Here is a 27,258-nt window from a genome sequence, read left to right as displayed (position 1 = left end):
TGGTAGGCAAAAAACCATATTTAATTATCTTTCATAACTAGAATTCTAGAGGTGGGTAGTTCCAGGTTTGGTGCAGCAGTTCAGTGGTGCTACCAAAGACCCCACTTCTTCCTGCCTTCCCCTCTGCCATCTTTAGCATGCTGGCTTTTCATCTCCATGGTTATCACATTGTGGTCACCAGGTGTTGCAAGTCCAGGTGTCACATCTGCATTCAAGGAAAGAAGAAGGGAGAAGGGCAGGGTCAGCATCCACGGTCCCTTTCATCAGGAAAACAACAGCTTTCCCAGGAGCCTCACAAAGGACTTCTCCCTACATCTGATTGCCAAGAATAAGTCAGAGGTCCACCCTTGTCTGTGAAAGAGTCCAGGAAAGAGACCATCTAGTTTCTAGCCTCTGTAATGAGAGATGAGTGCAAAAGAAGAGGGTTGGGTATGGTTGTTGAGGTAGCCTGGCCATAGTGACTGCTGCAGTGATTATTACATGTTAGCTGTTATTGTTATTATCATTCAAGTTCCTTAAGTTAGAAATATTGAAGTTATTTTTCATTCTTCTTCTTCTTCTCTAGCAAACACTCAGTCACCAAGTTTGGTGATTCCTCCTGCTTAGTGCTTTCCATGTCCATCCCTTCCTTTCCCTTTATGCTATTCCTAGTGTTTCTGGTTTTTATTATCTCAAGAGTGGAGAAATGCAGCAGCTTTCGTTCTTTATCTTTGATCTCCAGTTTCTCTGTGCTCTGCTCCATCTTGCACTCTGCTAGATGAATCTTCATCAGATACTTCTATCATGACATCTTCTTGCTTCAAACCCCTCCATCCCTCCCTATTGTCTACAATACTGATTCTTAACCTTCACTGTACATTAGAATTACCTGAGAAGCTAGTTAAAAATCAGATGTCTCTTGAAAAGCAGATGCTGAGTTTACAAATAATATATCCTCAAAGCACTCACAGTATAATGGGAAAGACAAGTTAAGATAATGATTATCAAGGGTATTGTCATTTATTTTCTATGCCACTCATTTGGCCTATTAAATGTACTGCTTTACGTAAGATCCAGTATTAGTTATCTTTTCATGTCTATACAAGTCTTAGCTCTTCCAGTAGACCAGAAATTCCCTGAAGGCAGAGATTATATAATACCACTTTGATGTTCTCATTAGTCCTAAATATTCAACAAAACATATGTTGAAGAATCAGTGGCATTCATACAAAATATTTAGTGGGTACTTAATAAATGTTGGCCAGATCCAACAAAAACATTGGAAAACCTCAGAGATACAAGACACAGGGTAGGGCTTCCCTGGTGGCGCAGTGGTTGAGAATCCGCCTGCCGATGCAGGGGACACGGGTTCGTGCCCCGGTCTGGGAAGATCCCACATGCCGCGGAGTGGCTGGGCCCGTGAGCCATGGCCGCTGAACCTGCGCGTCCAGAGCCTGTGCTCCGCAACGGGAGAGGCCACAACAGTGAGAGGCCCGCGTACCGGAAAAAAAAAAAAAAAAAAAAAAAAAAAAAAGACACAGGGTAAAGAAATCCTCTGTCAGATTAGATATATAGTTTGAAGCAACAGAGCCACACCTGTCTGAGAAATGGCTACAATGTAATAATGGTGCAGCTAGATCTTGCATGATTCAAATGGAAAGCTGTAGTGTAGATTTGCCATAAATGCAAAACTTCAAGGGGGTGAAAGGGCATCAGTAAGCAGTAATTCTATCACTAATAGGATTAGTTTGATTATTGTGAAAGATACCATCATTACATACTGTTTTTTTTCAAGATACTCATGATATGCACTGGAGGTAAGCTGCTTTCAGTAGCAAAATGTATTGTGAATTAAATATAAAGAAAAAAGTGTTCAATTAATCTACCAATAATTTAAAAATACCTGATCTGTCCCAGGGCATTTATTTACTTATAAAAGGAACAAACACTATTTATTTATTTATTTAATAAATTTATTTATTTTATTTTATTTATTTTTGGCTGCGTTGGGTCTTCATTGCTGCGTGCAGCCTTTCTCTAGTTGCAGCGAGCGGGGCTACTCTTCGTTGCAGTGCACGGGCTTCTCATTGCGGTGGCTTCTCTTTGTGGTAGAACGTGGGTTCTAGGCACATGGGCTTCAGTAGTTGTGGCGTGCGGGCTCAGTAGTTGTGGCTCGTGGGCTCTAGAGCAAAGGCTCAGTAGTTGTGGCACACGGGCTTAGTTGCTCCGTGGCACGTGGGATCTTCCCAGACTAGGGATCTAACCTGTGTCCCCTGCATTGGCAGGCGATTCTTAACCACTGAACCACCAGGAAAGCCCGGCAGGGGAGATTTGGCAGGCAGATTCTTTTTTTTTTTTTAATTAATTAATTAGTTAATGTTTGGCTGTTTGGATCTTCATTGCTGTGCGTGGGTTTTCTCTAGTTGTGGCGAGCGGGGGATACTCTTTGTTGTGGTGTGTGGGCTTCTCATTGCAGTGGCTTCTCTTGTTGAGGAGCACGGGCTCTAGGCATGAGGGCTCTAGGGCACAGGCTCAGTAGTTGGGGCGCACGGGCTTAGTTGCTCCACAGCATGTGGGATCTTCTCGGACCAGGGCTTGAACCCGTGTCCCCTGCATTGGCAGGCGATTCTTAACCACTGAACCACCAGGAAAGCCCGTCAGGCAGATTCTTAACCACTGTGCCACCAGGGAAGTCCCTGTCCCAGGTTATTTAATGATGGATAGGACTCAGTCTCTCAAGGAAGTTTGGTGTCCAGTAAGACAAAAAAGCATGCAAACAAGTTCAATAGATAATTTGAGGTGTGATCATAGCATACAGTGTGGGAAACAGGGCAGGAGGGCAGGGTCTATTCTGTGTGGAGATATGAGGACAGAATCGAGTTATCTTCCCCAAAGTTATCTTCTGTCTCACCTTCCACAGAACTGCTAGAGTTACTACTTTTCTCATGTGTGGTCTCACTTTCTTACCAGTTACTAAACTGTAAAATTAACATCTAAGGAGTTGATAACATCTTTGCTTCTTTGCACTTATTAGACTGGAAACAACCTCGGAAATCATCGTCTGACCCAGCCTTTATAAACAAAGTGGTCATCCTTTCTCTCTTGTTCCACCCACCCCAATCTTCTAACCTCATTCACTGAATGTGAGAGACTAAGGTGATCAAGTATCCTGGTGTGCCCAGGAATGGGGGGTGTCCTAGTGCTAAGACCAGAACAGTCCCAGGCAAACTGGGATGAGTAGATCTCTCAAGGATGAAGTAGAAATATATGGAGTTAATCGACCTGGGTTAAATTCTTACTATGGGAAAACCTCTTAATGTTGATAGATGCTTTATGCCACCAGACATAAGTATGTGTCTGGAATCCAAGGCAGCCCCCAGCCTGTGCAAATTCAGAACGAGCATTCCACCATAGCCTACTGGGTTTGTCTTGTCCACTGGCTGGGCCAAGTCAACATGAGCATATGCTTACAGTAAATATTTGACATAACTTTCTTAGAATTTCCCATTATCACAGATTCTTATGGTCTAGTAATAAAATTGCATTAGGCAAAAAATAGAATATATTTATCAACTTTTAGATCAACTTCCTCATTTTTAATGGCTTGATGAGGCTGGTTCCAGTTGTCTGAGAGTTGGGTATGAATCCTAGCTTTGCCACTTACTAGCTGTGTGACTCTGAATAAGGGCTTAATTTTTCTCCTCTGAACATATAAGTTTCATTGTAATGATTAAATGCATAAATATGAGTGTTAGTCATGAAACAGAGCCTATTTTTTCTTCCAGTTTTGTCGAAATATAATTGACGTAAGTTTGTGTACAGCATAGTGATTTGACTTACATACATCATGAAATGATTTCACAAGTTTAGTTGAACATCCATCATCTCATATAGATACAAAATTAAAGAAATAGAAAAAACTTTTTTCCTTGTGATGAGAACTCTTAGGATTTACATTTTTAACAACTTTCATATATTACATACAGTAGTGTTATATTTATCATATTGCACATTATATCCCTAATACTTATTTATCTTATATCTGGAAGTTTGTACCTTTTGACTGCCTTCACCCAGTTCCCTCTCCCCTAACCCCCTGCCACTGGTAACCACAAATCTGATCTTTTTTTCAATGAGTTTGTTTTTGAAGTATAATTGACCTACAACACTATGTTAGTTCCTGTTATACAACATAGTGATTCAATATTTCTATACATTTCAAAATGATCACCACAATAAGTCTAGTTACATCAGTTACCATAAAAATATATTACATAGTTATGACTGTTCCCCACACTGTACTGTTTCATACCCGTGACTCATTTATTTTGCACCTGGAAGTTTGGACCTCTTAACCTTCCTCACCTTTTTCTTTCCTCTTCCCACTCCTCTCCCCTCTGGCAACCACCTATTTGTTCTCTGTATCTATATCTGTTTCTGTTTTGTTATGTTTGTTCATTTGTTTTTATTAGATTCCTCATGTAAGTGAAATCATATAGTATTTGTCTTTCTAAACAGAGATTATTTTTATTCAAAACTTTTCAAATGAGGAAACTGAACCACGAGAGGGAAACACCTTGCCCAAGGTCACATAACTAGCAAAGCATAGCAAACCATCAGGACTGAGCCCCCAGTGGCCCAACTTCCTGGCCTGTCCTCTTAATTGCTGCTCTTTCTCTACTGCCTCCTGGCAGAGGGGCCTGTGGCCTAGGGAGATGGTAGTAAGATAGGAGGGGAGGGGACAGGTCGCAACCTTTAAAAGAATGACATAGCCATAGGACATGACAAAAACTGGCTAGAACCAACTAGGTCCAAGGTGGTGGAAGATTTGACTTCCAGTGGACCTTGAACCTCATTATACGCTCATTGTAATACATTAGCATGCTAAATGACATACCCACCAGCACCATGACAGTTCTGAGACCAACCATAAAATGTCCAAAAGTGGACGGTGGCCCAATTCCTGGAAATCCCTGCCCCTTCCCTGAAATAGTTAGAATAATATTCCCACTCGTTAGCCTATGAAATTACCCAGCACATAAAAACTAACCACCCCATATTTCAGGGCCTCCCGCCTTCTGCGATGGCCCACAGTCTGTCTGTGGAGTGTGTTTCTCTCTAAATAAATCCACTTCTTACTTATCACTTTTTCTCTCACTGAATTCTTTCCATGACGAGACATCAAGAACCTGAGCTTCATTAAGTCCTGAGACCAGGTATGTGATCTCAATGAAAAGACTGTGGGGTTCAAGTCCCAATCTGGGTTCTGCCTGGGTTCAAGTCCTAGCCTGTGGGTTCAAGTCCCAGTCGGGGTACTGGCTGGGCTTGAATCCCGGCCCGTGGGTTCAAGTCTCATCTGAGTTGCACGGTTTCAGCAGGACCTCAAACGGAAGTGGATGCATCTGCAAGACTAGATGCTGGATACTGAGGCCCTGAGAATCTAGTGTCCCAAGCCTAGCATGGAAGCTGCCTGTCTTTGAGAAGCTGGACTGGAGATAGAAACAATGACCACAATGGACTGAATGTGAGGACTATTCATGTTGTGATTCTTGGGTGACTTAAAGAAAGGAAAGGAATCTAGGATCAGTTGAGATTGAATTTTCTAGTACAAGGTTCTCATTTAAATTGGATTAGAGAAAATAAGGAAATTGATGTTGTCTTTACACCTGAATTTGTCATTATAATGTCATTCCAACTACCCAGAGAGAAAGAGCCTGGAGGATAAACAAAATAGGTTTTTTCTTTTCTTTCTCTTCTTTTTCCTTTGGAGGAGGTTGGAGGTTGGATTTTGGCTCACATGTTTTAACTTTATATACTTACTTATTTTTGTTTTAGTTTTAATGTGCTGAATTGTGTCTTTCGCACCCCCCAAATTCATATTTTGAAGTCCTAACACTCAGTACCTCAAAATGTGACTGTATTTGGAGATAGGCCTTTAAAGAGGTAATTAAATTAATGAGGTCATAGAGATGGGCCCTAGTCCAATGACTGATGTCCTTTAAGAAGAGGAGATTATGACACAGACACACAGAGGAAAGACCACATGAAGACACAAGGAGAAGATGCCGTAGAAGAGGCCTCAGAAGAAACCAACCCTGCTGACACTTTGATCTTGAACTTCTAGCCTCTGGAATTGTGAGAAAATAAATTTCTGTTGTTTAAACCACCCAGTCTGTGGTACTTTGTTATGGTAGCCTGAGCTGACTAATTCATGGGTGTTGTTTTAAGTTGGGCTTTCTCAGATGCATATGGGTATTTATGTACCAATAGTTTATCTGGGAAGTGATCCCAGGAAGCTCCAAAAGAGAGAGGGGACATGAGAGGGAAAGGAAGGAAACCAATCCAGAGCTGATGGGGACAACCGGGGCCCAGTCCTGCTGTGGGCCTCTGAAGACCATGCAGAACACATATCAGATTGTCCCACTTGGGGGCTTGAGCAGGCTGGGTTATTCGCTCTCCACCTCCCATTTGTCTGGGGGAGTGGTTGGCTTACATCCTCCAGCTCAGTCTCACCCTGCACAGTGGTGAGCTCACTCCTGCAGCCAGGGAAAGCTGGAGGGCAGAGGGCTAGAGGAGCTTGCAGTAAGAAACTACAGGTGTGTGTGCAATAGTGAGTAAGTGGTTTATTTGCTTTTGCAATAAGAACAATGAAGCTTTAAAAAAATGGGAAACTGATTGTATTACTGGGAGCAGTTTTATTTACCTTTAACACTATAACAAAATGAATGCCAGATTCAGACTGGAATTTGGCCTAGAAAGAACAGTTGCCTTCACCAGGCAGGGTGTGAGATGTGATACGGTACATATGATTTCAGTGCCCCGTGGCCTCCTGCATCAGGCCCACAGTGCCAGCCTCACTGTCATTCCCAAGTTCCCAGGAATTGTGCTTTGTTTGTGCTAAAGGCCTTTGAGGCTCCTTTCAATCAGTGACATATTGATTAAAATAAGAAGTGAGACTCCTTTCTCTCTTAAGCTGGATGAGTGTGAATAGCAAAATTTATTTTCCTTTTATCAAAACTAAAACAGAACTCTCAGTGTCCTGGGTCATCTAAAGACAAGTACCTGCTTATCCTTTCCTATTGCTCAATGATATAGTAATTATTCAGTACCTCCTCCCCCTACCCTGCCCCCCCCGCTGTGCCATGAGGACCAAAATAGATAATTCAGATAAAGTTCTCAGCAAGGGGCCTGGCTGGTAACTGCAAACATCAAAGCCAATTGATAATATTGGTAATTTGTATATTTATTTCATGTAACCAGAAATCTCTGGTTAAATAAACTTTGTCCCCAGGTGCATTTCACATGTGAGTGGGCCAGGATTGTGACTGTGGATCTTTTGTCCTCTGGTTTAAGTATCTCCAGGTTGAATTGGTGGGAAGTTTTTAGTTAAAATTAAATGTCCTAAGAGAGATGGGGGCTGGCCTTGGAGGAAGAGAGGGGAGGGGCGGGGAGGGGAGGGGAGTAGAGGAGAGGAGAAGGGTTGGAATCAAGCCCTGGGAGAAACAGGAGCCAGATTCCAAGCCAAGGGCTAAGGGTGTTCCTGGGAGCTCCCTCCTTGCACCAGTCTCCCCAAGTCCCCTCCCACACTCTCTGCTGGTCATTACCAGTGACTTTGACAGACTGGTGGGACAAGTATAAATGACTAATGACATAAGAAAAGTTGCTTGGCCTCATTATAAGCCAAAAAATGGGAATTAAAACAACAGTTAGATCATTGACTGTGGGTCTTACATAGGGGAGGGATACGGTTAGAAAACTTTCTAAATGAGTGGTCCTTGACTAGAGTCCTTATTTTAATGCAGCATGTAATTCTCTGGATAAATCTCAGAATGAGATTTCAGGCTTTTAAAAAACACCCAAATGACAACATTATACCGACAGAAAGACGTGTTTCGGTAACAAAAAATAACATAGTATACAGTACTGAAAAGCCCAATGCCTGACATCAGATATACCTTCACAGATATTAGCTATGATTATGATTATTGCCACCTAATAAGCATCTTTCCAATCCAGTGCCTCACTCTGCACTGCTCAGAATTCTGTTGTATGGGAGGGTAATGAGTGATGGAGACTCTATAGGGATTTGGTGGACAGAAGGGATTAAAGTCAAGCTCACAATGCACACTTACATCAAGTGACTCCTGTTGCCCCCTGTACATGTCTGCTCCCCCAAATCCCTTTTCTCTGTCTCTGTCTCTCTCTCCCCCTTCCTTTATACAAGCCTAGCTTTGCTGTCTCCTGCCTTAGGAGACATGTAATGTGTTATGTAATGTGAAGGCCACAAAAATTGGCCTGAAATCCTTATAGTCTAGTAGAGGAGATATAAATTGATCTAAGTTATAATTTATAATGAATAAATTTTGTTTGTTAATTAATTAATTAGAATATAAAATGTTGATTACTGTGATATACCAGCAGTACAAACAACAGGAGTTCAAAGGAGGGGAGGAATCGTAGGGGAGTAGCCTTAAAGGATGAATTAGATTTTGACTGAGAACAGTGGGAGTGGGTATTTGTGTTGGAAGAACAGGTTGACTAGAAGCACAAACGTGGCAGAACTCAGGGTCTGATCTTCCCAGCTAAGGAAAGTAATAGGTTAGTGAAAGGGGTGGGGGTGCTGATCCAAATCCCAGAGGGCCTTGAATAACAAGCTAGACGATTTAGGCTTTATTCCCTAGGTCAATTTTTTTTTTTTTTTAGGCCTCTCAGCACGGGTTGCGGTGGCTTATGGGACCTTAGTTCCCTGACCAGGGATTGAACCCATGGCCTTGGCAGCAAAAGCATGGAGTCCTAACCACTGGACTGCCAGGGAATTCCCTCCCTAGGTCAAATTTTTGAGTAGCTTGTCCAAGCAATATTGGGGCTATTGGTCATCTAGTGGTTGTCACGAATGGATGGAACAGGGCAGACAGGATGCAGGAGGTCAGTGAAGAGGATCTTCCCATCAGTCTTCAGCTCTCAGGTAGTCATATCTCAGTGTGATTCTTGTCTCCTCAGAAATGTTTAATGCTTCTCCACTGCCCACAGAATAAAGAACCAACCGCTTAAAATGGTATCCAGGGCCCCTATGTTAGTCAGTTCAGGCCCCATAACAAAATACCATAGATTGGGTGGCTTAAACAACAGAAATTTATTTTCTCATAGTTCTATAGGCCAGAAGTTCAAGATCAAGGCTCTAGGTGGTTCAGTTTCTGGTGAGGACTCTTTTTCTGGCTTTCAGACAGCCGCCTATATCCTCACGTGGTTTCCTTGGTGCCTGCATGTGGGGAGGTAGTGGAGAGAGAGCAAGCTCTTTGATGTATCTTCTTAAAGGACTCTCTAGTCTTACTGGATCACCACCCCACACCTATGATCTCATTTAACCTTAATTACTTCCTTAAAGGGCCATCCCCAGTATGGCCACATTGAGGGCTAGAGTTTCAACATACGAATTTTTGGGGGTTCACACTCAATCCATAACAGCCTCCTATGAAACATAACTACTGTCCAGTCCTTGCTATATTTTAGGTTCTGTGCAGAGTGCTCTACATATATTATTTCCTTTAATCCTCACAAGAACTGTACAAAGTAGGTATTTTATTGACTATATTTTACAAATGAGGAATCTGAGTCTCAGGGAGGATAAAAAATTTGTTCATGGCCACATGGCCTTTAGCAGTTGAGGCAGAATTTGAAGGAGAGCTGCCTGACTCCTATGCTTTTGCCTTTTGAATGGTCCCCCTGAGTGCTTCCATCTCAGCTGCTGCTCTGTCCTTCCCACCCCATCCTCTAGTCTCATCGTACAACTCAGCATTCTCTTCACAGGATGTATTTCCTGCAGCCTTGCATTTGCTTATGCTATTTTCTTAGACTGAAATGTCTTTTTTTCCCCTTTTTATTCATTGTTAAAGTTTCATCTCAAGGGGCAATGCTTCCATGAAACCTTCCTATATATATATTTATTTATTTTTTATTGACTCACGTATGTGTGAAATCTTCCTATATATTCTATTGTTTTTAAATTAATTAATTAATTATTATTATTTTGGCTGCATTGGGTCTTCGTTGCTGCACATGGGCTTTTTCTTTTTGCGGCGAGCGGGGGCTACTCTTTGTTGCCGTGCGTGGGCTTCTCATTGCAGTGGCTTCTCTTGTTGCAGAGCACGGGCTCTAGGCATGTGGGCTTCAGTAGTTGTGGCACACAGGCTCAGTAGTTGTGGCTCGTGGGCTCTAGAGTGCAGGTTCATTAGTTGTGGCACACGGGCTCAGTAGTTGTGATGCATGGGCTTAGTTGCTCCGCGGCATGTGGGATCTTCCCTGACCAGGGCTCGAACCCGTGTCCCCTGCATTGGCAGGCGGATTCTTAACCACTGCACCACCAAGGAGGTCCTCTATTGTTTTTCATTTGGCCTCACATTCTAGTTACCTGTCTAAATGTCTGTTTTCCCACCCCACCACCAGGTTTTAAGTATATTTTGAGGTATTACACATCTGTATTTTACACCACGCCCAGCACATGGTAGGTGCTTTAATAAACATTTATGGACTGAAGGTCCAGGTGAGAAGTACTGAGGTGTGAACCAGAGGAGTGACAATGGAAGTGCAAATGAGAGGATGAATTGATAAGATTTGGTGATTTTCTTTAATGTGAGGACTGAGGGAGGGGTAAGAGGCAAGGATCACTTGAAAGCTTTTCTTGGGAAGAATGTCTTTGTTATTACAGAAGCCAGGAGATGTTGCTACTTGTGGGGCAGCATTAATAGGGGCAGTAGTAGCGATGATAGCAGCTACCACTAGCTGAATATTTGAATCAGCTACCATGCCAAGCACTTATCATATATTGCTCATTTATTTCTTACAATAATCTTGTCAGGTGAGTATTATTAGTCTCAATTTATAAATGATGAAATGGAGGCTCAGAGAGACTAAGCAAATTGCTCAAGTTAATGCAACTAGCAAGCAGCAGAACTGAGATTCAAATTCAAGTCTGACTCCGAAGCTTGTGTCCTGAAGCACTATGCCCCTGAAAACTGCCTAGTGATGATGACTGAGCAAAGTTCATTGCCATGTTGGTTTTGTATGACACAGACAGTTCCCTGCACACAGATAGAAAGTTCCCTGTCCAGCCCCTGTAGCGCTGCAAAGCTATGGGAATGAACATGAGATTTTCTGAGTGAGTCCCCAGGTGTCTCCTCTCCTTCCCTCCCCCTCCTCTCAGGTGTGTAGGCTGCTTAGTACAAGTTCTCAGAGCTTCTAGCCTTGTTGCATTCATAGACTTGACCAAAGAGAATCCCAGAAAAGCTAAGAGATGTCATCTCTTCTACTTATTTGGTGTAGGCAGGGAAGAAAAAGTCCCAACATATCTTGTTAGAGTCACCTGTAAACAAATACCTTCGTTAATAGCAGCATCAACAACTTCTCCTGTGAGTGTGGGGTAGATGCTTGCGTTGAAGGAGATATCCAGGCCTCAGGGTCGCATATCCCTAATAACACAAGAGCTTGGATAATGGAAATAAAGGCTTCAAATTTGTCAATGGCAATACTTATGTTAGCTCTGCATAAGCTAATAGGAAGTGCAAAACTGGAGCATATTTTGCAGAATTCTGTAGGCAATGACCTCACTGGGCTCAACGTAATTGCATTTTAAAATTTTATACCTGAAAGGGCATTAATTAGGCCTTATGAGTAGAAGTAGCAATTTAAATGGTTTGACAGAAGTGTGAGGAGGAATTAGAGAAGATTTCAGCAAGTAATGATGGAAGAGTCAGGGGATCGATCTTTTCTGAAAACAAAATGGATTGGACCTGTTTATTATGGCAATGTAAGGGAAGAGGGAGGATTGTGACGTTCTTCCTGTGGTATGAAAAGACAAATGTGTAACAGGTTTTCACCATGTCTACCTAGGTCAGCATCTAAGGCATTTACATAAGTGCTTAGAAGGATGTTGTGGCAGACGAAGACAGTAGAACAATAGAATATGGGAGGAGTACTTCTTCTTGGCAGATTTTTAAAGAATAAAGTAAATGGAAAGCCTTGTTTCCTAGATCACATAGTTAGTTTTCTTGTAGCTCTGTGTTTTTATAAGAAGGTGTGGACGTTCTTAGTTTAACTTGTATTTGTCCTATGTTCAGAAGAAGACAGCTTTAACTGTATTCTCCTGCATTGGAGAGTAATTTAGCATTTTTCCTCCTTCAAAGTGAAATATGAGCTTTCAAAAAAAAAATCCTACCCTGTAGTTGTTGCAGCATTTTGATGTGCTTTTTTATTTTAATAATTTTTAATGTAGTATATTAACTTTGAATATAAATATTCCCACACACATGCCCACTGGTGGTAATATTCTATGTTTACCTTCTCATTTGTACATTTTTTTGGGGGGGCAGTAATGCATTCTGATAACTCATTAGAATACATGGCTGGAAAATTCTCATTTTAAAGTAGAATAGTTGTTAAACAACATTAAAATGTAATTAGAACTCTTCATTGCATTTCATTATGAGGTTATTCTGTAATTACTCAGCAAGTCCTGGTGTTTACTAACGCAGAAGTGACTGCACATAATACTGCTAAATTATGGCCACAGCACTGGAGAAGACAATTGGAAAATGGGGAACAGGTAAAGGCATTATTTAAAGAGCCTCCGGAGAAAACACAACCTCAGAACACAATCCTTATTTTCTTTTTAACTACCTTCCCCAAGTCCATCTAGGGCAACATATAGCTGTAGATCTCCTCTATCATAGCTTAAGTACCCTACATGTAATGTCTCCAGTTGGAATTTTCACATTTTGTGTGAAATCCTTTTCTTGCAAGAGTAGGTATGAAGTGGGACTTGATAGATATAGTTCTAAATGGCTCAGATACATTATATGTGGGGAGAAAATAAACCTCCAAATAAACTGTCAAAAACTGAAATTTCTAAGAAGCTTTATGCTTTTTAAACTATCATATTTTATTCTTCTTTAATTGTGATACAGATTATTACATTACGACCAGAGAACATAATGCTGTTAGAAACGTACAGTGGGGCTTCCCTGGTGGCGCAGTGGTTGAGAATCCGCCTGCCGATGCAGGGGACACGGGTTCGTGCCCCGGTCCGGAAAGATCCCACATGCCGTGGAGCGGCTGGGCCCGTGAGCCATGGCCGCTGGGGCCTGCGCATCCGGAGCCTGTGCTCCGCAAAGGGAGAGGCCACAGCAGTGAGAGGCCCGCGTACCACCAAAAAAAAAAAAAAAAAAAAAAAAAAATGTACCCTGATCCTCCACAACATGGCAGGGGTGTATGGGTGGCAATTTTCATACATGAGCACATTAAAATTCTTTTTTCTTTGAAAAATTTCCCTTTTTGCAGATCTCATAATTTTGCTGTTAATTTGATTCCCTGCTTCCTCTTCTCATATGTCCAAGACTGCCTCTGTACACTCAAAGCAAATTGAGGCAACTATTTTGATAATTTGGCTGAAAATTAGTTTTAACAAAGCCATTCAGATAATAGGTGTGATTTGTGTATGTGTGTGTGTTTGTGTGTCAGTGCTGGAGTTGGTCTGGTGCGGGGTATTGAGGTGAGGGGATGAGATAACATCTATGGAATTGATTATCTTGATAAATCATGGTCTCTCCTCTTCATTTGCTTGTTCACACTAGAGTAGGAGAGCAGACATTCTTGCCTTGTTCCTGATCTTGGGATGGGGGCTGGGGGACTACTCAGTCTTTCATCCTTAAATATGATAGTTAGTTATAGGTACCTGTATTATTTTGTAGGTATCTTGTGTTAGTTTGCTAGGGCTGCCATAACAGAGTACCACCCACTGGGTGGCTTAAACAACAGAAATTCATTTCTCACAGTTCTGGAAGCCTAAGATCAAGGTGTCAGTAGATTTGGTTTCTTCTGTGACCTCTCTTCTTGGCTTGAACATGACTGCCTTCTCTTTGTGCCCTCACATGGTCTTTCCTCTGTGTGCACATCCCTGGTGTCTCTTTGTGTGTCCAAATTTCCTTTTATAAAGACACCATCCAGATTGGATTAGGGCCTACCCTAATCTTCACTTTAACATAATCACCTCTTTAAAGGCCCTATCTCCACAACGCAGAGTACTAACCACTATAAGATCACGGCCTGCCACCTTTGAGGCAGCAGGCCTATCTCCAAATGCAGTCATGTTCTGAAGTACTGGGGGTTAGGACTTTCAATTATGAATTTTGCAAGGGACACAATTCAGCCTATAACAGTACCTTTTATTAGGTTGATGAAGTTCCATTCTATTTCAGTTGTTGAGAGTTTTTGTCATGAATGAATACTGAATTTTTTCAAATGATTTTTTTGGACATAAATAGATAGGATCATATGGTTTTTCTTCTTTAGACTGTTATGAAAAATCATGGATTACCATGAATTTTTGCATTTTGAACAAGTTAAGGTGCATATTTTTAATATATATATGCTGCTGGATTCCATTTGCTAATATTTTGTTTTGTATTTTTGCAAAAATTTTCATAAAGTATATTGTTTTCTTTTTTTTCACTTTAACCTACCTATGTCATTATATTTGAGGTGAATTTCTTGTAGACAGCATATAATCTCATGTTTTTTTCTTTCTAAATCCATCGTCCATCTGGCAATCTGTCTTTTTTTTTTTTTTTTTTTTTTTTTTTTTTTTTTGTGGTATGCGGGCCTCACTGTTGTGGCCTCTCCCGTTGCGGAGCACAGGCTCCGGACGCGCAGGCTCAGTGGCCATGGCTCACGGGCCCAGCCGCTCCGCGGCATGTGGGATCCTCCCGGACCGGGGCACGAACCCGTGTCCCCTGCATCGGCAGGCGGACTCTCAACCACTGCGCCACCAGGGAAGCCCGGCAATCTGTCTTTTAATCAATGTATTTAGAACATTTAATGTAATTATTGATATATTTGGATTTGGCCGTACCATGCTATTATTTGTGTTCTGTTTTCCCCCTCTGATTTTTATTCCTCTGTTTCCCTTTTCTTCCTTTTTTGGGGTTATTTGAACATAGTTTAGTATTCTATTCAATGATGCCTTTCATGAGCAGTGTTAGGACTCTTGGGATACTAATAGATTGAAGGCAAAATTGGGAAGTCAGTCAAATATGTCATGGAGATCCCAGCCTCTCCTTTCCACAGCCTTTCCCAACTTCAGTGGCCCTAGAATACTCACTTTTTCATGCAGAAGGATTCCTGCATCCTTTTATACCTGGGGTGGATAAATTGGGTCCAATCATATGTATCAACTATTATTAGAGTGCAATGCTGAGAGGATTGTTATGTTCAGAGGGAAATTGTGCTGGGTTCTATTAGTGATGTCTGTCATGGTCTGGGAAAAGGGCAGTGGCAGCAAATATTCTGTTGTATTATTTGCCAACCTTTCTCCTCTTCTTACATAAAAATCTTATCTGCAAAAATATCTGCTATTGTCAGGTTTTTTTTTTTTTGGTATAAATTTAAGGTAATTTGCTTCCCTTACATCACATCTGCTGTACCATCATTCTACTCTATAACTGTGGACTAAAGACCTGATCATCTATTAAAGGAATTTCTGGGGTCAGTGAACAGTTGTAGGAAGTTGTGGGGAGAGGAAAGTAGTGGGTGCTGGTGGGCAGACTTTCCTGAATCCTGCCATGATTCCGTGTACATCCAGTAAGGCTAATCATGTCCCTGTGTGTAATAACATGGGAGCCTTCCTTGACTGAAAGAGGAGATTGACAGACTCAAATGGCAAGCCAGGCAAATGATATGGTGCTAGCCACTATGTAGAATTTCTTAACAGGGTCGGTGGCTGCTATCACTGCATTGAAAAAGACCCACAGCTTGCAAGAGCAGCCCAAGGAGTCTTGACCTCCATACAGAATGGGAAAAGCATCTGACTGGGAAGAGACTGAGCTAGACATATATGAACCAGCTTAGAAGAGTGATTAGAAGTATGGGCTTTGGAATAACACACACTTGACTTTGAATTCTGGATTTACGACTTATTAGTTGTGAGACTGAGGGTAAGTTGCTACTTCTCTGATACTTGGTTTCCTCGTCTGTTAAAATAGGATAATAACATTTACCCACTTCTCTTTCTGGGTGATGCTGGAGACCAACTGACATAATGTGAAATAAAAAATGCCTGGCACAGGCAGTAGATACTCAGTGAATGTTAGCTTTTTATTATTCTTAGGTTGTGTTATGGGTATCAATAGTCACTGCTTACCTTGCTTCTTCTGACAGGGGGCAAGCAAGGGCAAAATCATGGGTATGACCTTTCTTGGATGGGCAAAGGAGTCATCATGTTTTCATGCTGAGACTATATCAGTTCCTTAAGTCTAATGTTACCAGAACTAAAAATGATTTACTTTTTTAAAAAGTGCCATGAAATTCAGAACAACTCTTAATTGTGAGTCTCTTTCTTTAAAACAAAAATTTCACCTAAGCAAATGTTAATATTTCAAGAAGATTCTTCGAGGGAGTTTAATTGACACATATAAATGCTGTAGTTCAATTTGCATTTAAATAGGCATTCTTAATATTTCCTTTTAAATGGGCTTTATTTCTCTCTTGTGAAACTAAAAATTGATTTCTTCTTTTTAGCAAAATGGGTGCCTACTAGAGTTCATGGTTAAGAGATGTGGTACAGCTGTTCTTTTATTTCTCCCACTCAGTGTGGAAATGACCTTACCAGAGCAAGCAGAAGTGAACAATAGAAATAATATTTTTTAAAAAAATGTGTTTCTGCAAGAGATAGATTGGTGGTTTAACAAAGATTGACATCAGCATGACATTCTCTCCATGAATCCACAAGTCTGCACAAAAAAATCTCCCCTATTTACAGGTAGAGTCAACCTGCCTTCTCTGATTTTTGCTTGATGCCACAGTGACTCTCTAAAAATACATTGCAGGGATGGGCTTTCTTTGCCTTTCTATACTGGGATGGGAGAGTTCCCTGAGAAAGCCTCTAGTAGTGGGATTTCGGGAAGTAGAGTTCTCATCCGCAATTTATTACCAAAGTAACTCTTGAACAGGTGTTTGGCACATGTTCCCAGTCTCCTGAGAAGGGGACCACAGTGCAGAGCTTGCAATTTATTGAGGTTCTTTATTCAAGTCTGACTTTAGGTCTGCTAATGATCTGTGACAGGAAATACTAGGGGCTCACCCAAATCCACATTCTCCTCTTCATTCTGGGCACACAGCTAGACTGTGTTTCCTTGCCTCCCTTTAGTTAGGTGTGGTCATGTGCCTGAGTTTTATCTGAAGCTGATATGTCCTCCTTCCAGGCTTGGTCCATCTAAATTTCCCACAAGTTCCTTTCTCTTTTCTCCTTCTGGCTTGTTAGAATGTGTTGACTCCCAGGGCAAACTTAGAAGCCACCTGTTGAGTATGGCAGCACCTCCATCAGCTTGGGCTCCCTGAATGACTATTTGGCCAACCTGCTCACTTGCTCAGTCCTGTTTCATGAGCAAGAAATAGACTTCTATTGAGTTTGAGCCATTATACATTTGGGGGCTTATTTGCTGTAGCAGTTAACTTATCCTAACTATAACTTACCCTTTTTCTACACTTTCAGTCACAATATATATTTTAACAGGGCTGTGAGTGCTGCTGACACAGGGCCAGTACTCCTTTAAACATCTGGTATAACTCTTAATCCTCATGCATCTTTTTCTCTGGGAATCTGAGGTCTAGGTTATTGTCCAGTGATGCTAAAGCAGTTCTTTCTCAGAATGTATGGCATTTCCATCCCACCAAATCACTTTGAGGAAACTTCTCTTCTTGAAAACAGTCACATTCAGTTGTTCAACCACTCATTCATTTCACCATTTGATGAGTAAATTATCTATTCACTTGATTATCTATTCAAAAAATATTCAAGGCTTGGAAGGCAGTTTACAAGATTAATAAGATACAACAAAGCAACCTATGAAAACCAAACTGGGAGTGAAAGAAGAAAGAAAAACAAGGGTAGAATCAACAAAATGGAGCGAGAAATATTAGCTAACATACATAAGGGCTTGTCTTGTTAGCCCCTGCCCTCTCTGACATCTTACTCCTGAAGCTGCTTCTGGCTGCTTCCTCTCACCTCCTTCTTCGTAAATCCTAATTTCTTGGGAGACCATTTCTTTAAACATATTCTGATGGCCCCAAGTTTCCATCTCCTCCTATGGGTTCCTTGGTGGCAGGATTTCAGTCAGGCCGCTGGACAGTATGGTGTGGGAAGCCTTAACTTGGGAAGTCATTTTTCTTATGACTCATGGGGTTGAGTATTTTTTCATAAACTATAGTTATTTTCCATTTATACTTTTTTTGATGTGGACAATTTTTTAAGTCTTTATTGAATTTGTTACAATATTTCTTCTGTTTTCTGTTTTGTTTCTTTTGGCTGTGGGGCATGTGGGTCTTAGCTCCTCAACCAGGGATTGAACCCGCACCCCCTGCATTGGAAGGCGAAGTTTTAACCACTGGACTGCCAGGGAAGTCCCTCCATTTACACTTCTCATCTTGTGTTTTTATTCTAATCTATTACTGATTTTTCTATTGAGCTTCTTTCTTTATTGATGTATGGGTGTTGTTTGCATATGAACAATATTAATCACATTTAACATGTTACAAATATTTTTCCCAGTCTGCCTTTTGTCTTTTGAAAAATATGTATGCAAGTTACATAATTTTTTTGAATTGTTCATTTTTCGTTAAACCTTTATTTTTTGAGCAGTTTAGGTTGACAGCAAAATTGAGGGGCATATACAGAGATTTTCTATAAACTCCCTGTTCCCACATACACATAGCCTTCCCCATTACCAAAGTGGTACATTTGTTATAACTGATAAACTTACACTGACACATCATCATCACCCAACATCCATAGTTTACATTAGGGTTCCTTGGTGTTGTACGCTCTATGGGTTCGGACAATTGTATTCACCATTATAATATCATACAGAGTAGTTTCACTGCCCTAAAATCCTCTGTGCTCTGCCTATTCATCCCTCCCTTCCTCCAACCCTTGGCAACCACTGATCTTTCCACTATCTCCATAGTTTTGCCTTTTTCAGAATGTCATATAGTTGGAATCATGCAGTATGTAGCCTTTTCATATTGGCTTCTTTCACTTAGTAATACGTATTTAATTTTCCTCCACTTCTTTTCATGGCTCAATAGCTTATTTCTTTTAGTGCTGAATAATATTCCATTGTCTGGATGTAACACAGTTTATCCAATCACCTACTGAAGGACATCTTAGTTGCTTTCAAGTTTCAGCAATTATGAATAAAGCTGCTACACATGTCTACGTGCAGGTTTTTGTGCAGGTAAATATCAAGGAGTGTGATTGTGGATCATATGGTAAAAGTATTTTTAGTTTTGTAAAAAAACCACCTAACTGTCTTCCAAAGTGGCTTACCATTTTGCATTCTCACCAGCAATTTGGGACAGTTCCTATTGCTCCACAAACTCACCAGCATTTAGTGTTCTCAGTGTTCCAGATTTTAGCCATTCTAACAGGTACATAGTATATGTACATAGTAACAGGTACATAGTATATCTAACAGGTATACTAACAGGTACATAGTATATCTCATTGTTGTTTACTTTGCATTCCCTAATTACATATGATGTGGAACAACTTTTCATATGTTTGTTTTTCATCTGTATATGTTCTTTGATGAGGTGTCTGTTTAAGTTCTTTAGCCCATTTTTTAGTTGAGCTGTTTTCTTATTGTGGAGTTTTAAGTGTTCTTTGTGTATTTTGGATAGTAGTCCTTTACTGGATGTGTCTTTCGCAAATATTTTCTCTCAGCCTTTAGCTGGTCTTCACATTCTCTTGACATTGTCTTTTGCAGAAGTTTTTAATTTGAATGAAGTCCCTCATCAATGATTTCTTTTGTGCATCATGCTAATGGTGCTATATCCAAAAAGGCATCAACCATACCCACGGTCATTTAGGTGTTCTCCTATATTATCGTCTAAGAATTTTAGAGTTTTGCATTTAAAATTTAGGTCTATGATCCATTTTAAGTTAATTTTTGTGAAGGGTGTAAAGTCTAGATTCAAATTTTTTTTTTTTTAATGTGGTTCTAGTTCTGGGCTCACTATTCTGTTTCATTGATCTATTTATATATTCTTTTGCCAATTCCACACTGTCCTGATCATTGTAGTTTTACAGTAAGTCTTAAAGTTGAGTAGCATCAGTCCTCCAATTTTGCTCTTCTTCAATATTGTGTTGGCTATTCTGGGTCTTTTGCCTCTCCATGTAAACTTTAGAATCAGTTTGTTGATATCCATAAAATAACTTGCTGGGATTTTGATTAGAATTGCATTGAGTCTATAAATCAGGTTGTAAAGAACTGACATCTTGACAATATTGTCTTCCAATCCATGAATGTGGAATATCTCTCTCTATTTAGTTCTTTGATTTTGTTCACGAGAATTTTGTATTTTTTATCATATAGATCTTATACATATTTTGTTAGATTTATACCTAAGAATATCATTTTGGGGGTGCTAATATTAATGGTATTATGTCTTTAATTTCAAGTTATACTTGCTCATTGTTGGTATATAGGAAAATGATTGGCTTTTATCTATTAATTTTGTATCCTGCAACCTTGCTCTAATTACTCATCAGTTCCAGGAGTTTTTGGTTGATTCCTTCAGATTTTCTACACAAGTGATCATGTCATCTGTAAACAAAGACAGTTTTATATCTTTCTTTCCAATCTGTATACATTTTACTTCCTTTTCTTGTCTTACTGCATTAACAAGGACTTCCAGTACAATGTTGAAAAGGAGTGGTGAGAGGGGATATTTTTGTCTTGTACCTGATCTTAGTGGGAAAGCTTTGAGTTTCTCATCGTTAAGCGTGATATTGTTACCAACGAAATGGCGATTCTTTGGTTCTTGTCCTCTCGAGGGAAAGAATTCAGTAGAGAGTTGTAGAGCAGTTTTAAGCAGCAAGAGTTTTATTGAGCAACGCAAAAGTATGCTCTGGAGAAAGGATGAGAATGGGCTGTCTGGAAACCAGAAGAAGCCCTGCAGTGAGGGTAGGGTTGGGTTTTTTAGAGTGGTGGCAGTCCCTCCCCACATCCTATGTCATTTGACTGACAAGTTGATTGACAGTTTTAGGTTTTATCAATATAACCTTTCCCTTAGTGCTCAGGTGCTTACCCATAAGCACCCAAGTGAAACCATGGGGGAGGGTGGGGGGTGGATACCGTAAATGTGGCATAATGGGCCCTGGGTTATCTTGAGTCACTTTTTAGGTCGTGGTGTGCCTGTGCCAACCTGTGTTGGTGGTTTCATCTTGCTTAGTCCTGGTAAGGCTGGAAATTAAGTGGTGGTCGTCGACTAGAAAAGGGAAGATTTCTGGGCATGTTCTGATTACCAGTGTCCAGGTGGGGGAGGGAAAGATGAGAGCCCTTCCAGAATGGGGCAGGACCCACTCATGTCTGACTAGCTACCTAACAATATTAGGTGTAGTGGGGTTTTTTTGTTTTCTGTCTTTTTGGTTTTTTTTTTGGTGTATGCGGGCCTCTCACTGTGGTGGCCTCTCCCGTTGCGGAGCACAGGCCCCGGACGCGCAGGCTCAGCAGCCATGGCTCACGGGCCTAGCCGCTCCGCGGCATGTGGGATCTTCCCGGGCCGGGGCACGAACCCGTGTCCCCTGCATCGGCAGATGGACTCTCAACCACTGCGCCACCAGGGAAGCCCAGGTGTAGTTTTTTTTTAACAGATAATCTTTATCCACTTGAGGAAGTTTCCCTCTATTCCTAACTTACTGAGAGTTTTTGTCATGAATGGGTTTAGATTTTATCAAATGATTTTCTACATCTATTGATTTAATCATGTGGTTTTTCTTTTCTTTTTTTTTTTTTAGTCTGTTGATGTGATGGATTACATTAACTGATTTTCAAATGTTGGATCAGACTTGCATACCTGGGATAAGTCCTACTTGGTTGTTGTGATATTATGATTTATAAGAAATATATATTTGGTCTTAGTCCCTATTCTGCCACAGAAATCCTAAAACCTTCAGAATTTCCTAGGTGATGAGAGTGATAAGGGTGACTTTTGTTATGTTAATGAGGTCACTTTTGGAAAGCACCTAAGGATGGGTGGGGGTTTGTTGCTGAGGAAAGCAACCCTGTGATCAAAGGGTTGGAATTTTCAGTCCCACCCTTCAGACCTCTGGGGAGGAGAGAAGGGCTGGAGGTTGAGTTCAATCACCAATGACCAACGATTTGATCAACCATGTTTGTATAATGAAGCCTCCATAAAACCCAAAAGGAGGGGGTTTGGAGAGCTTCTGGATTGGTAAACATCTGGAGAATTTCTTTGCCCCTTCCCCATACCTTGCCCTATGTACCTCTTCCATCTGGCTGTTCCTGAGTTATATCCTTTGTAATAAACTGGTTTCCTGAGGTCTGTGAGCTGCTTTAGCAAATTAATCAAATCCAAGAAAGGGGTCTTGGGAAACTTATTTATAGTCTGTCTGTTGGAAGCACAGGTAACAATCTGGACTCACAATTGTCATCTGAAGTGGGGGCAGTATTGTGGGACTGAACTCTTAACTTGTGGAATCTGATGCTATCCCTGGGTAGATAGTGTCAGAATTGAGTTGAACTGTAGGACTCCCAGCTGGTGTCAGAAAATAGCTTGGTGTGGGGGTAAAACCTGCACATCAGAATTGGTATTGTGGTACAGAATTCTTTTTATACTTTTTTGGATTTGATTTGCTAATATTTTGTTGGAGATTTTTGCATTTATTTTCATGAGGGATATTGGTTTGTGGTTTTCTTTTCTTGTAATGTCTTTGTCTGGTTTTGGTTTTAGGGTAATGTTGGCCTCATAGAATGAGTTAGGAAGCATTCCTTCTGCTTTTATCATCTGAAAGAGATTATAGAGAGTTGGTATAATTTCTTCCTTAAATGTTTGGTAGAATTCATCAGTGAATCCATCTGGTTCTGGCGTTTTCTTTTTTGGAAGGTTATTTATTATGAATTCAACTTCTTTAATAGATACAGGCCTACTAGATCATCTATTTCTTCTTGTGTGAGCTTTAGCAAATTGTGGCTTTCAAGGTATTGATCCAGTTCAGCTAAGTTATCAAAGTTGTGGGCATAGAGTTGTTCATATTATTCCTTTAGTATCTTTTCCCATGGGGTCTGTAGTAATGTCCCCTCTTTCATTTCAAATATTGGTAATTTGTATCCCCCATGCCCCCTTTTTTTTTTCTTAGTTAACCTGGCAAGAGGCTTATCAATTTTACTGATCTTTTCAATTTTACTACCTTTTGGTTTTATTGATTTTCTCTGTTGATATCTTGTTTTCAATTTCATTGATTTTTTACTCTAATTTTTATTATTTCTTTTCTTGTGCTTACTCTGGATTTAATTTACTCTTCTTTTTGTAATTTTCACAGTTGGAAACTTAGACTGCTGATTTTAGACGTTTCTTTTTTTCAAATATGTGCATTCAATGCTATAAATTTCCCCCTAAGCAGTGCTTTTGCTGCATCCCACAAATTTTGATTATTTTTGTTTTCTTTTTTCATGTAGTTCAAAATATTTTAAAATTTCTCTTGAGATTTCTTCCTTGACCTATATGCTATTTAGAAGAGTGTTGTTTAACCTCCATGTATTTTGGGATTTTCCAGATATATTTCTGTTATTAATTTCTAGTTTAATTCCAGTGGTCTGAGAACAGACATTATATGATTTCTGTTCTTTTAAATTTGTTAAGATGTGTTTTATGGCCCAGAATGTGGTCTATTTTGGTGAATGCTCTATGTGAGCTTGAGAAAAATGTGTGTGTCCTGCTGTTGTTGCATGAAGTAGTCTATAGAGGTCAGTTATATCCAGTTGATTAACAGTATGGTTGAGTTTAACTACGTCCTTACTGATTTTCTGCTTACTGGATCAGTCTATTTCTGAGGGGTGTTGAAGCCTCCAACTATAATAGTGGATTCATCTATTTCTCCTCACAGTTCTATCAGTTTTTGCCTCATAGAATTTCAGCTCTGTTTTAGGTACATACATGTTAAGAATTGTTATATGTTCTTGGAGAATTGACTCCTATCTTGTTATGTAATGCCCTTCTTTATCCCTCATAACTTTATTTTTATTTTATTTTTTGGCTGCGTTGGGTCTTTGTCGCTGTGTGTGGGCTTTCTCTAGTACAGCAAGTGGGGGCTACTCTTTGTTCTGGTGTGTGGGCTTCTCACTGTGGTGGCTTCTCTTGTTGTGGAGTATGGGCTCTAGGGCACATGGCTTCAGTAGTTGTGGCATGCGGGCTCAGTAGTTGTGGCTTGCGGGCTCTAGAGAGCAGGCTCAGTAGTTGTGGCACATGGGCTTAGTTGCTCTATGGCACATGGGATCTTCCCAGACCAAGGATTGAACCCATGTACCCTGCATTGGCAGGTGGATTCTTAACCACTGCACCACCAGGGAAGTCCCCTGATAACTCTCTACTTTGAAGTCTGCTCTGTCTGACATTAATATAACCACTCCTGCTTTATTTTGATTAGTGTTAGTGTGGTATATTTTTCTCCATTCAAGTACTTTTAATCTGTATGTGTCTTTATATTTAGAGTGGATTTCTTGTAGACAACATATAGTTGGGTAGGTGTTTGATCCACTTGGACAATTCCTATTTTTTAATTGGTGCATTTAGGCTATTGGTATTCAAAGTGATTATTGGTATATTTGGATTAATTACTACCATATTTATTACTGTTTTTATATGTTCCCCTGTTCTTTGTTCCCATTTTTGTCTTCCACTGTTTTTTGTGGTTTTAATTGAGCATTTTATGTGATTACATTTCCTCTTCCTTCTTAGCATATCAGTTATACTTCATTTTTTATTTTTCTTTATTGGTTTCCCTAGAGTTTGCAATATACATTTACAACTAATTCATATCCACTTTCAGATAACACTATTCCCATTTATAGGTAGGTTGAGTACCTTATAATAACAAAATAATATTAATTCTTTCCTCCTATCCCTAGTATCATTGCTGTCATTCATATATATATCTATATACATACATACATACATATATATGTATATATATAGGCATATACAAGCATATAAATATACATAACTGAATACACTTTTGCTATTATTATTTGGAACAAAAAAATTTATCGGTTAGATTAATTAAGAATAATAAAAATGGGTGAGAGGGATCAAAAGGTACAAATTTCCAGTTATAAAATGAATAAGTCATGGGGATGTAATGTACAGAATGCTGACTATAGTTAATAATACTATATTGCATATTTGAAAATAGCTGGGAGAGTGGATCTTGAAAGTTCTCATCATGATGGGAATGAATGTTAACTGGACTTACTGTGGTGATCATTTTGCAATATATACAAATAACAAATCATTACACTGTATACATGAAACTAATGTTCAATTATACCTCAATAATATAGTTTCTATTTTACTTTCACTATTCCTTCTTCAGTGCTCTTCCTTACTTTATGTAGATCAGAGTTTCTGACATATTTTCTTTCTCTCTAAAAAGCTTTTAACATTTCTTGCAAGTCAGGTCTACTAGCAACACATTTTCTCAATTTTTGTTTGTCTGAGAAAGTCTTTATATCTCCTTCATGTTTGCAGGATAATTTTGCAGGGCACAGGGTTTTAGGTTGGTGACTTTTTTCTCTCAACACTTTAAATATTTCACTCCACTCTCTTCTTGCTTGCCTGGTTTCTGAGAAATCAGGTTTAATTCTTATCATTTCCCCTCTGTAAGTAAGGTGTTTTTTCCACCCCTCTGGCTTCTTTCAGGATTTTTTCCTTTAGCTTTGATTTTCTGTAGTTTGAGTTGGGCTGGAGTTGGGTATTTCTCTTCTCCCATGTGGAAGGCTAGAGCTGACTCAGGAAGGAGGTGATAATACTCCAACAGGTTAGATTCTGATTAACTAAGTTTACCCTGAGGGCAGGCCTTGTTAAGAAGAACAAAGTGTTCTGGCATATTTCTTTTTCCTTTTTCTTTTTAAAAAATATTTATTTTTTTGGCTGCACTGGGTCTTAGTTGTGGCATGCGGGATCTTCATTGCTGTGTGCGGCATCTTTAGGTGTGGCATGTGGGATCTTTTAGTTGCGGCATGTGGACTCTTAGTTGCAGCACGTGGGATCTAATTCTGTGACCAGGGATTGAACCCGGGCCCCTGCGTTGAAAGCGTGGAGTCTTAACCACTGGAACACCAGGGAAGTCCCTGGCATATTTCAATATGGTTCCTTTTTCCTTCCCATTGCCAGAGCATGAGGGGATTTTCCTCTTAATTTACTGTGAGGACCTGGTAGAGCTTCTGGGGTAAATCTTACAAAAGTCCCCCCGTGACTGGGTCCCCTGATGTTTTACTCTCAGACTTGTCCATACCTAGCCTATAGCAACTTGTCAATTACAGTTCAGATTTTCTTACCTGGCACTGTTCTTTTGGAGGTTTCCACTTATGAGTCTGCTCTGGTAAGCGGTGGCTCCCTGTATTCATCTGTCTGTGTCTCCAGTCTTGTGGGTAGCTATTTGCTCTGTGTCCTCATCTTTCTTAGAAATCCTAGAAGAGTTATTTATGTTTCAGTCTGTTCTGCTTTTTACTTGTTAGAAGGGAGTGGCAACTTCCAAGTTCCTTACATGGGGAATAAGAAACCAGAGTCAAATTATTATTTTGCACTTCCTAAAATGTTCCATCACAATGTAAGATCGGATACTATAAAACTCCTAGAGGAAGACATAGACAGAACACTCTTTGACATAAATTGCAGCAATATGTTTTTGGATCCGTCTCCTAGAGTAATGCAAATAAAAACAAAAATAAACAAATGGGACCTAATGAAACTTAAAAGCTTTTGCACAGCAAAGGAAACTATAAACAAGATGAAAAGACAACCCTCAGAATGGGAGAAAATATTTACAAGCGAATCAATGGACAAAGGATTAATCTCCAAAATATATAAAAAGCTCATGCAGCTCAATATTAAAAAAACAAACCCAATCAAAAAATAGGCATAAGACCTAAATAGGCTTTCTCCAAAGAAGACATACAGATGGCCAAGAGGCACATGAAAAGCTGCTCAACATCACTAATTATTAGAGAAATGCAAATCAAAACTACAATGAGGTATCACCTCACACCAGTTAGAATGGGCATCATCAGAAAATCTACAAACAACAAATGCTAGAGAGGGTGTGGAGTAAAGGGAACCCTCTTGCACTGTTGGTGGGAATGTAAGTTGATACAGTCACTATGGAGAACAGTATGGAGGTTCCTTAAAAACTAAAAATAGAGCTACCATATGACC

General features: G+C 40.1%; 1 long non-coding RNA gene across 1 annotated transcript; it reads right to left on the bottom strand.

Moving 5' to 3' along the window:
* On the bottom strand, positions 1-26,460 carry LOC136794757 (uncharacterized). Its single transcript, XR_010841947.1, has 2 exons — positions 26,382-26,460; positions 1-205 (listed from the first exon to the last, which is right to left on the bottom strand). It is a non-coding gene; the product is annotated as an uncharacterized lncRNA (long non-coding RNA).
* Positions 26,461-27,258: the final 798 nt, after the last annotated feature.

Source organism: Kogia breviceps, chromosome 8 (genome assembly GCF_026419965.1).
Source record: "Kogia breviceps isolate mKogBre1 chromosome 8, mKogBre1 haplotype 1, whole genome shotgun sequence".
Lineage (NCBI taxonomy): Eukaryota > Metazoa > Chordata > Mammalia > Artiodactyla > Physeteridae > Kogia > Kogia breviceps.
This window is presented reverse-complemented; position numbering and strand designations above follow the sequence as displayed.